At 38.3% G+C, this 11,243-nt stretch overlaps 1 pseudogene; it reads left to right on the top strand.

Moving 5' to 3' along the window:
- The first annotated feature begins 1,613 nt into the window (after positions 1–1,613).
- Positions 1,614–2,987, top strand: LOC101601651 (annotated as a pseudogene).
- Positions 2,988–11,243: the final 8,256 nt, after the last annotated feature.

Genomic DNA, 11,243 nt, shown 5'->3' with positions numbered 1-11,243 from the left:
ATGGTGATCCTCCTACCCCTGCCTCCTGAGTGCTGCGATTAAAGGTGTATCCCACCACACCCAGCTATCTTTTATTATTTTTTGTAGTTTATTTCTAAAAGTGTCTGTAAAAATCTTTCAAGGTAGATATTCTTATAACTTGTGATTTCTTAGTGTAATAAATGCTGTTAATGTGTTTTATTTTACACATAATTTTGTATTTTTATTATTTAAAAAAGTAACTGCTTGCAATTGTATAACATTAGAAGAACATTACATAAATACTAAATGTCATGTCAGAGGAATTTACCAAAATCATATTGAACTTGTTTCTTTCCTCAACAGGGCTGGTATTTACTTAGGTTGCCTTCTTAAGAGCTATGTCATTTTCTTGCCTTTTATACAGAAAGACATCTAATATATTTAACTTCTTAATAATTAATATAATTTCCTATTGTAACTGCTATAAATAAAAAGGCAACAAATAAAACATTTATATATATATATAAATATAATATATATTATATAAATATATATAAGAAACATTATATATATATATATATTATATATATATTATATATATATATATAATATGTATATATATATATTAGATATAATGTTTCTTATTTTTATCATCAAAATGTAGAACTGCTATTTTCGGTACATGTACAATATTCACAACTGTAAACTTACATTTCCAATTCTCATCTATGAATCTATGCAAGAGTACATACCATGCTAGATATATACCCATCTTAAAATCATCATTTATTTTGGGTGTGTGCAGCACAAAGTGAATAGGCCAGACCCCTATTTCCTAGCTCCTCCCAGCTCCCTGGAATGGGTTCCCAGCACCGAATGTTGTGCTGGCAGGTATGGTTCAGAGTGAGTAGGTCAGATCTTTGTTTCCTGGTTCTTGCCTCTTCTCCGGTCTGGGTTCCCTGCATGAGATGGTGTGTGGGTGGGCTGGCACTGTGCAGAGTGAGTGGGCCAAACCCCTATTCCCTGGATCCTCCCTGTTACCTGGTTTTGGTAAATCCTATTGTGCCTTGCTTAGGGAGGGCTGGTTTCTGTGTGGTTTGTGGAATTAGGCCTTTTGCTCTGATATCCCCAGTGACCACTGGGTATCAATATCCCTTTTAACCTGAGTCAGTGGAATCATGGTTCCAAGGAAGAAAAAAAAAAAAAAAAACAACTTTCTTCCTCTTCAATAAAATAGTCTTCCTAAAATGGGTAGACAAAAATACAAAAAAGTCAACAAAAGTCAGAAAATGGAGAGTTCTCCACCAAAGATTCTTAGTCCTACAATGGAAACCTCCAATGAAATCACAGAGAAATCAATAGAAATTCATTAGCAAAATGATAATACAGCAAGCAATGGGACCTAGATCCAAAGAATCACTGAACTGGAAGTAAACCATCAAAGAACGAAAATCATATCAATAAAATTGAACAGAATTGGCTCTTAAAGCATTCAGCTTTGAAAGTTGGTGTAACTTGATTGCAGAAAACATTGGAATACTCAAAAGAGTTAGGAATGAATTGATTGTGAGTCAAGAAATAAAAGATCTTGGTTTATGGGAAAACAGGTCTAGGGAACCAGGCAAGAGATAAGAAGTCAGATCATCCTTTGATTGCTGCACTGTGTAGTGCTGTGTTTTCTGAAGTTTCCTCCAAATAGGAAGAAGACCTCTGAAGAGATATTCGAGCATCTGCAGAACATAGTGGAAAGAGTTTTTTTGGGGAGAATTATGTTCACTGAGGGGAAGTTGTTCAGCTGCCTTTAGAGTTTGTGAAACAGCTGTGTTTAAAGATACAGTCTGAAAGACCAGAGTCTTTTTGTGACAAGGACTTGGACACACTCAGTGGTTTTGCAATGTATCTTCCCAACTTAACCAGACTTCAGACCTACCACTTTGCAGAGCACCGGCCAATTCTGTGCATAGAAATCAATCCAAAATGTGGGTTTATTCCTTTCTCTAGTGATGTTGCCCATGAGATGAAGCATAGGGTGTGTCATTACTATATGCACCAGCACCTCAAGGTGGCAAGTGGAAAGTGGAAGAAGATAAGTAAATACTGTCCCCTCAATCTCTGCTTGGGAAACAAACAGCATAGGCACTTGCCTTGAAGAGTCTGCTGCAGGAGATGCAGAATAACTTGAGGATATTTAAGAATGGTGAGCTGATCTATGGTTGTGGTGATGCCCAGAGCCCTGCGGCTGACTTGAAGGACCTCAATCATCACCTGCAGTCCTTCTGCTTCCCTTCTAATGGCCTGGCCAGTGGGCCTCAGTGTACTAGGGCTGTGATCCAGGAGCTGGTACATGTTATCACATGAGTGCTGCTGAGCAGCTCAGAAAAAGGCCGAGTGGGTACCCTGAGGCCAAGGCTCCGAGGCCCATGTGTCTGTGAAGCCAGCCCTTTCAGCAGGAGTCTGAACCACCAAGGAAAAAACACCTCAGAGCACTCAGGGTTACTGAAGGGCTGTCTTCTATGCAAAACCCTCCAGGTGCAGATGTTGGACCTGATGGACATTGAAGGCCTCTACCCTCTGTACAACTGTGTTGAGCGATACCTGGAGGAGTTTCCTGAGGAGAGGAAAACATTACAAATATATGGGCCTTATGATGAAGTCTTTTACCAGAAGCTGTTGGATCTGTCCACTGAGGGCGATGGGACGGTGGCTTTCACATTAACAAAGGTGCAGCAGTAACGAGTAGCCATCACTGCCATGGTCTGCTCCATCATGATTGCACTCTCTCCTTGTCTACAGGATGCAAGCTTTGATCAAAGGCCTATGTCCCCTCATCGAGGTCCTGGCTGGCCTTCTCTGTGTCTGTGCTAGGCTGCGACCTCAAGCACTATGAGAGCATTCCTCACCAACATGAACTGGACAGTAAGATTATGAACTATTAATCAAAGACTGTGCATGCCAAAGATGATGTTGTGAGGCCTACTTGGTTCAAGGAATGTGAAGCCTGCACATTAGATCTCCATAAGGTCTAACATTTTCCTCCTGCAGTGTCTTTGAAACTTGAATGTGAAGGTTGAATGACAGAGCAATTTTCTGTTGTTTTGGGTGATTTGGCTATGAATGTTTTTGCTTTTAACCCCTGTTGAGATGAAATTGCCTCTTGGAAACAAGGAATTGAAGAGCACTAGAAACATCTTCCATGATATGAGTGCTGTGTCTCAGGAAGTCGCCATGTTCTTAAAATGGAAATGTCCGTTAAGCCCTGGGGGAAAGTTCCTTGGTAGTTCTTCCTTCCAACCAGGGCTTACATCTAATTCTCTAATGCAAAAAGCCTTATTTTTAAGACCCAACATTTGGATCTGCCATCAGACTGTTGACAAAGAAACTTGAATGGTCACGAGCATCTTATAGTTTGGATTTTTTTTTTTTTTTTGATGTTTGATAGTATTTTATTTTCCTCTCATGTCTCCTTTTTTTAAAATTTTTTATTAACATTTTCCATGATTATAAAAAAATATCCCATGGTAATACACTCCCTCCTCACCCCACTTTCCCCTTTGACAATCCATTCTCCATCATATTACCTCCCCATCTCAATCATTGTACTTACATATATACAATACCAACCTATTAAGTACCCTCCTCCCTTCCTTTCTCTTCCTTTTATCTCTCCATTTTAACTTACAGGCCTCTGCTACTAAGTATTTTCCTTCTCACGCAGAGGCCCAATCACTTGTAGCTAGGATCCACATATGAGGGAGAATATGTGGCACTTGGCTTTCTGGGCCTGGGTTACCTCACTTAGTATAGTCCTTTCCAGATCCATCCATTTTTCTGCAAATTTCATAACCTCATTTTTCTTTACCACTGAGAGGAACTCCATTGTATAAATGTGCCACATCTTCATTATCCACTCATCAGTTGAGGGACATCTAGGCTGGTTCGATTTCCCAGCTATTATAAATTGAGCAGCAATAAACATGGTGGAGCACGTACTTCTAAGGAAGTGAAATGAGTCCTTAGGATATATGTCTAGGAGTGCTATAGCTGGGTCATATGGTAGATCAATCTTTAGCTGTTTTAGGAACCTCTACACTGATTTCCACCATGGCTGGGCCAGATTGCATTCCCACCAACAGTGTAGAAGTGTTCCTCTTTTTCCACATCCCTAACAACATTTATGATCATTTGTTTACATGATGGTGGCCAATCTGACAGGAGTGAGATGGAATCTCAATGTAGTTTTAATCTGCATTTCCCTGATGACTAGTGATGTAGAACATTGTTTTAGATGCTTATATGCCATTCGTATTTCTTCCTTTGAGAATGCTCTATTTAGCTCCATACCCATTTTTTTGATTGGCTTGTATGATTCCTTATTATTTAATTTGTTGAGTTCTTTATATATCATAGATATTAATCTTCTATCAGATATATAGCTGGCAAAGATTTTTTTTTTCCCATTAGCAGGTTGCCTCTTTGCTTTTTTCACTGGGTCCTTTGCAGTACAAAAGCTTTGAATTTCATGAGGTCCCAGTGATTAATCTGTGGTTTTATTGCCTGAGCAATTGGGGTTGTATACAGAAAGTCTTTCCCAAGACCAATATGTAGAAGGGTTTCCCATACTTTTTCCTCTGGCATTTTCAGAGTTTCCGGTCTGATGTTAAGGTCTTTAATCCATTTGGACTTAATTCTTGTACATGGCGAGAGAGAAGAATCTATTTTCATCCTTCTTCAGATATATATCCAGTTTTCCCAACACCATTTGCTAAAGAGTCTGTCTTTTCTCCAATGAGTATTTTTGGCATTTTTATCAAATATCAGGTGGCTATAGCTACCTGGGCTTACCTCTGTATCCTCCATTCTGTTCCACTGATTTACACGTCTCTTTTTGTGCCAGTAAAATGCTGTTTTTGTTACTATGGCTCTGTAGTATAGGTTAAAATCAGGTATGGTGATACCACCAGCATTATTTTTGTTGCTCAGTATTATTATAGATATTCGAGGTTTTTGTGATTCCAAATGAATTTTTGAACTTTTTTTCTATTTCCATGAAGAATGCCTTTGGAATTTTGATAGGGATTACATTAAATGTGTAGATTGCTTTAGGTAAGATTGCCATTTTCACAATATTGATTCTTCCAATCCAGGAACAAGGGATGTTTCTCCACTTTCTAGTGTCTTCTGCAATTTCTCGCTTGAGTGTTTTAAAGTTCTCATTGTAGAGATCCTTTACTTCCTTGGTTAGGTTTATTCCATGGTACTTTATTTTATTTTATTTTTTTTTGATGCAATTTTGAATGGGAGTGATTCTCTGATTTCATCCTCTGTGTGTTTGTTGTTAGCATAAATGAAGGCTACTGATTTCTGTGTATTTATTTTGTATCCTGCTACATGGCTGTAGAATTTTATCAGCTGTAACAATTTGCTAGTTGAGTCTTGAGGGTCCTTTATGTATAGAATCATGTCATCTGCAAATAATTATAACTTGATCTCTTCCTTTCCAATTTGTATCCCTTTTATGTGTGTCTCTTGCCTTATTGCTATGGCTAAGACTTCCAAAACTATGTTAAATAAAAATGGGTACAATGGACACCCTTGTCTTTTTCCTGATTTTAAAGCTTCCAGTTTTTCCCCATTTAGTAACATGTTGGCTGTAGGCTTGTCATAAATAGCTTTCATTATATTGAGATATGTTCCTTCTATTCCCGTTCTTTGTAGGACTTTTATCCTGAAGGGATGTGGATTTTGTCAAATGCTTTCTCTGCATCTAATGAGATTATCATATGATTTTTGTCCTTCAGTTCCTTTATATAATGTATTACATTTATCGAATTGCGTACATTGAACTATACCTGCATCTCTGGGATAAAGCCTTCTTGGTCAGGGTGAATGATCTTTTGGATATATTCTTGTATTCTGTTTGCCAATATTTTGTTGAGAATTTTTGCATCTATGATCATGAGGGAGATTGGTCTGTAATTTTCTTTTTCTGTTCTATCTTTGCCTGGTTTTTGTATCAGGTTGATGCTGGCCTCATAGAAGGAGTTTGGTAGAATTCCTTCTTTTTCTATTTCCTGGAAAATCTTAAGAAGCAATGGTGTTAGCTCTTCCTTAGGTGTGTGGTAAAATTCAGCAGTGAATCCATCTGGGCCTGGGCTTATTTTAGTTGGGAGATTATTGGTAACTGTTTGGATCACCACGTTTGTTATAGGTGTACTTAAGTGATTAATCTCATTTGATTTAGTTTAGGTAGGTCATATAAAGCAAGGAAATCATCCATTTCTTTCAGATTTTCATACTTTGTGGAGTATATGCCTTTATAGTATGTCCCTATGATTTTTTGAATTTCTGTTGTGATGTTACCTTTTTCATCTCTGATTTTATTAATTTGTGTCTCTTCTGTCTTTTTTTTCGGTCAGATTTGCTAAGGGTTTATCAATATTTTTTATCCTTTCAAAGAACCAACTCTTTGTTTCATTAATTCTTGTGTTTTTGTTTGTTTGTTTGTTTCTATTTCATTAATTTTTGCCCTAATCTTTATTATTTCTTCCCATCTACTGATTTTTGGTTTTCCTTGTTCTTCTTTTTCCAAGGCTTTAAGGTAACACATTAGGTCGTTTACTTGCAACCTTTCTAATTTCTTCATGTAGCCACTTTAGGCTATAAATTTACCTCTTAGAACTGCCTTCATTGTGCCCCAGAGATTTTGGTATGCTGTGTTCTCATTATCGTTTGACTCTATAAATTTTTTGATTTCCTTCTTGATTTCTTCATTGACCCATTCACCATTTAGTAGTGTATTGCTTAGTTTCCATGATTTTGTGTATGCTCTATAGCCTTTCTTGCTACTGATTTGTAGTTTAATTCCATTGTAGTCAGAGAGAAGGCAAGGAATTATTTCAATTTTCTTGAATTTGTTAAGATTTGCTTTGTGTCCTAATATAAGGTCTATTTTAGAGAATGTTCCATGTGCTGCTGAAAAGAATATATGTTCCAGGTGACTCTCTGTTTATTTTTTCACAGGATGACCTCTCAATTGATGAGAATGGGGTGTTAAAGACACCCATTAGCACTGTGTTTGGTGCTATCTGTGACCTTAGTTCTAATAGTGTTTGTCTGATGAATTAGGGAGCCCCCATGTTAGGTGCAGATATGTTTAGGATTCTAGTGTCCACCTGTTGGAGTGTACCGTTAGTCAATATAAAGTGACCTTTCTTATCTTTCTTGACCAATGTTGGACTGAAGTCTACCTTGTCAGATATTAGGATAGCAACCCCTGATTGTTTTCTAGGCCCATTTGCTTAAAACACCATTTTCCAACTTTTCACCCTAAGATAATGTCTATCATTTGTAGAAAGACGAGTTTCTTAGAGAGAACCAATTGTAGGATCCTACTTATTAACCCTGTCTACAAACCTATGTCTTTTGTTTGGGGCATTGAGACCATTGATATTAAGAGATATTATTGAACAGTGTGTATTTAGGCTTGCCTTTTTCTTTTTTTCTGGGGTTCCAGTTCTACCATTGCTTTTTTGTGTTAACTAGTATTTGAGTATTGCTTATTTTTTCCAGGTTCCTCATATGTGTGCTTTTCTTTTTCTTGAGCATGGAGGATCCTATCAAGTATTTTCTGTAGAGCTGGTTTTGTCTTCAAATACTCCGTTAACCTGCTTTTGTCATGGAAGTTCCTTATTTCTCCGTCTATTTGATTGGATAGCTTTTCAGGATAAAGTAACCTTGGTTGACAGTTGTTATCTTTCAGAACTTGGAATACATCACTCCAAGCCCTTCTGGCTTTTAAAGTTTGTGTTGAATAATCTGCTGTAATCCTGATGGGCTTGCCTTTGTAGGTAACTTTATTTTTCTCTCTACCTGCTTTCAATATTTTTTCCTTGGTTTGTGTTTTTGGTTGTTTGATTATAATATGATGAGGAGAGGTTCTTTCCAGGTTTTGTCTGGCTGGGGTGCTAAAGGTTTCCTTTATCTGCATTTTCACCTCTTTCCCAATTTGGGGGAAGTTTTCTTCTATGATTTTCTTGAAGATGCCTAATATGCTTTGTGGTGGAATTCTTCTCCTACTATGCCCTGAATTCTTATGTTTGATCTTTTCATAGTGTCCTGAATATCTTGAAATTCTCACTCATACTTTTCTATAAGGTTGTCTTTCTCTTTGTTGCATTGTATTAGATCTGCCACCTGGTCTTCTAGCTTAGATATTCTGTCCTCTCCTTCATCCATTCTACCATTCTACTGGTGAAATTTTCTACACATTATTTTTTTTTTTTATTTCATTAACTGTGTTCTTCATTGCTACTAATGCTGACTGGTTTTTCTTTATTATTTTTATTTCTTTATTTATGTCTTGTATTGCCTTCTTTGTTTCATTAAATTGGTGTCCTGCATCTTCTTTGATTTCCTCTTTGATACATTTGATTTCTTCTTTGATTCCTTTGATTTGTTCTTTGACTTCTTTGTACATGTTTACAATCATTCTTTTGAAATCATTCTCGGGCATTTCCTCTAACTTGTTCTCACTGGAGGTCATTTCTGATGAATTAATACATTTAGGTGGATTTATATCGTCTTGCTTTTTAGTGTTTCTTGTATTATAATGTATATATTTTTGCATCTTGGATTAAGGTAATGCTTGGATTTTCTAGCTAGCTGGGTATTCTTAGCTGTATCAATTGATTTGATGTTATATATCATCAGGGTAGGAGCTTAATGTGTTAAGTGTGGCTTCTAAGACTCTCAGAGTATCTACAAAGGTGTTCCTAGGGGTTGAGTTTCCCTGATATGGGAGTATTCAAGTAGGCTGAGTGAAATAAAATACAGGTAGATTCTAAAAGTTAACTAAACACTGTACACATTCAATCAAAAATAGCACTGAGTATTTATGCAAGAGTAGTTATTGTAACAACCAGATCCTCTATCAACAAAGAGGTTACGATTTCTGGTCTGTTGAGGGATCCAAGTCAGCTTGTGTCCAAGTAAGAACCTTCCCTGGTACAATCCCAGTACCTTTTTGGATGATTTTGGTCTCAGTCTAGTTGCTGGCTGGATCGTTGGGCTGCTGTTCTGATTTCTTGAGCTGGGCACTGGCTTTTCCTGTGGGGCAAACCGAGCCTGGCAACTGTGGCCCTGCAGATCAGCATCCCCACTGCTAGAACTGCCACTGCTGCTCCTGAAGCTGCTGCTGGATCTGGCACTGCTGCTGCTAAAGTTGCCACTGTGGGTCTGTCACCTCTGCTGGGTCCACTGCTTCCCCTGCTGCTGCTGCTGTTGCTTTAGCTGAAACTGCTGGCTTGTGCAGGCTCTGGATCTCTTCTACTATTCCACTGCCGTTTCCTATACACCTCACTTTTTAGTAAAAGTGTGTATTTTGCTGAGGTTTTTTGGTCTTGTTCCTCCCTCCCCCCCCCAGGCTGCTTTGGCATGGTACCTAAGCCACCATCTTAAACAGAAGTCCAGATTTTTGAGAAATACTACTGGAACTTTCCCAGCTGTTACTGATCATTGTTTCAATGCAAGCTGCACACCAGCACAGGGGTTTTTTTTGGGGGGGGGGGAATCCCTGTTGCAGAGAGTGGTCAGGGTTATCATGGATCTAAGTTCTGAGTGGTCTAGACTCTGGGTACCTGTGGAGGTACCACAGCCCATAGCTCTGTAGAGGGGGCAACAGGGAGCACAAGATTCAGGTCAGGACAGACACCACTCACATGAGCATTGACTTTGGTTTTGCTTTGTGACTTTTTTCTTTGACTCTAGAGGGAGGTTCTTCTTTACCTGAAACTGCTACTGTAGAAGCTGGAAGCAGGAGCTATTGCTCGCCAGGCTCATTGGGTGTGCTCTGCAGCCCAGTGTTGTCCTGCCTTGTTGCTGTCTTGGGGGGATTGAGGAACAAGGTTTCCCTTCTTCCCAAGCCACACTCTCCCATCTGGTTTGCCTTGAGGAATGTTGGGTATCTGGCCCAGGGCCACTGTTCCCATCTGGGCTGCTGAAGGCTCCTAGATAGCGCCTAGAGGATTCTTATTGGGGTCACCAAAAATGTGCCTGGCTGCTATGAAATCTTTGGGAATCTTGGCTTCATTTTTTTTTCACTCTATGGTAGGTTATACAGGCTGATTATAAATATCATTGTTTTGAGGGACTAATGAAGGCTTATTGTAACATATAATATTAGCAAAACCATAGAATTGTATGAAAATGTTACATGAAAAATGAGGAAAATATTTTGCTGATTGTAAACTTTTGTGGAAAATTTTGTGATAATTTGAGAATTATGCTTGTTTGAATCAAGCCAAAAAAAAAGGAAGATCTCAACTATCAGTTGGTTAAGCTTAAAGAAGGCTTGACCAAATGCAGCATCAAGAAAATCATACTTGAACTGAAATTAAACCTCAAAAAAGGGATGGACACAATGCAAAATAACACAAGAGAAGAAAAAAGAATCATATAGAAAAATAAAAATCCTCTCTAAAACCCCTCAACAACAGAGTTACTCATGTGGAAGACAGATCCTTTGAGCTGGAAGACAAAACAGAAGAAACTGATCAGAAGGCCAAAAACTTTACTAAGTTCAAAAAAATTATGTGAACAGAATATGAAGGAACTTTGGAACACCCTCCAAAAACCAAAAATCTGGGATGGAGAAATGGCTTAGTGGTTAAGCACTTGCCTGTGAAGCCTAAGGACCCCGGTTCGAGGCTTGACTCCCCAGGACCCACGTTGGCCAGATGCACAAGAGGGTGCACACATCTGGAATTCGTTTGCAGTGGCTGAAGGTCCTGGCATGCCCATTCTCTCTTCCTCTCTCTATCTGCCTCTTTTTCTGTCTGTCACTCTCAAATAAATAAATAAAAATATTTTAAAAAACCCAAACATCTGAATCATGGGCATACTAGAAGGAGTGAAAATACAGACCAGAAACATAGAGAACACTTTAAACAAAATTATTGAAGAAAATATTCCATATCTTGTAAAAAAAAAAAAAAAAGAGGCCCATCCAGATACAAGAAGCCCATAGAACACCAAAAAGACAGGACCAACAAAGAAACTCTCTAAGGGGCATGAAAATTAAAGCCCTTAACAATGAAAACAAGAGAGTGTTAAAAGCAGCAAGAGAGAAACAACTCACAACATACAAAAGCAACCACATCAGAATTACATCAGATTTCTCAATGGAAGCCTTGCAAGCCATAATAGCCAGGAATGGAACACTTCAAAGTCTAAAGAATCTATGGTTTCCAACCCAAGCTACTCTATCCAGCAAAAGTACCCCTCAT

This window comes from Jaculus jaculus, chromosome 5 (assembly GCF_020740685.1).
Source record: "Jaculus jaculus isolate mJacJac1 chromosome 5, mJacJac1.mat.Y.cur, whole genome shotgun sequence".
In the NCBI taxonomy this organism is placed as follows: Eukaryota; Metazoa; Chordata; class Mammalia; order Rodentia; family Dipodidae; genus Jaculus; species Jaculus jaculus.
This window is presented reverse-complemented; position numbering and strand designations above follow the sequence as displayed.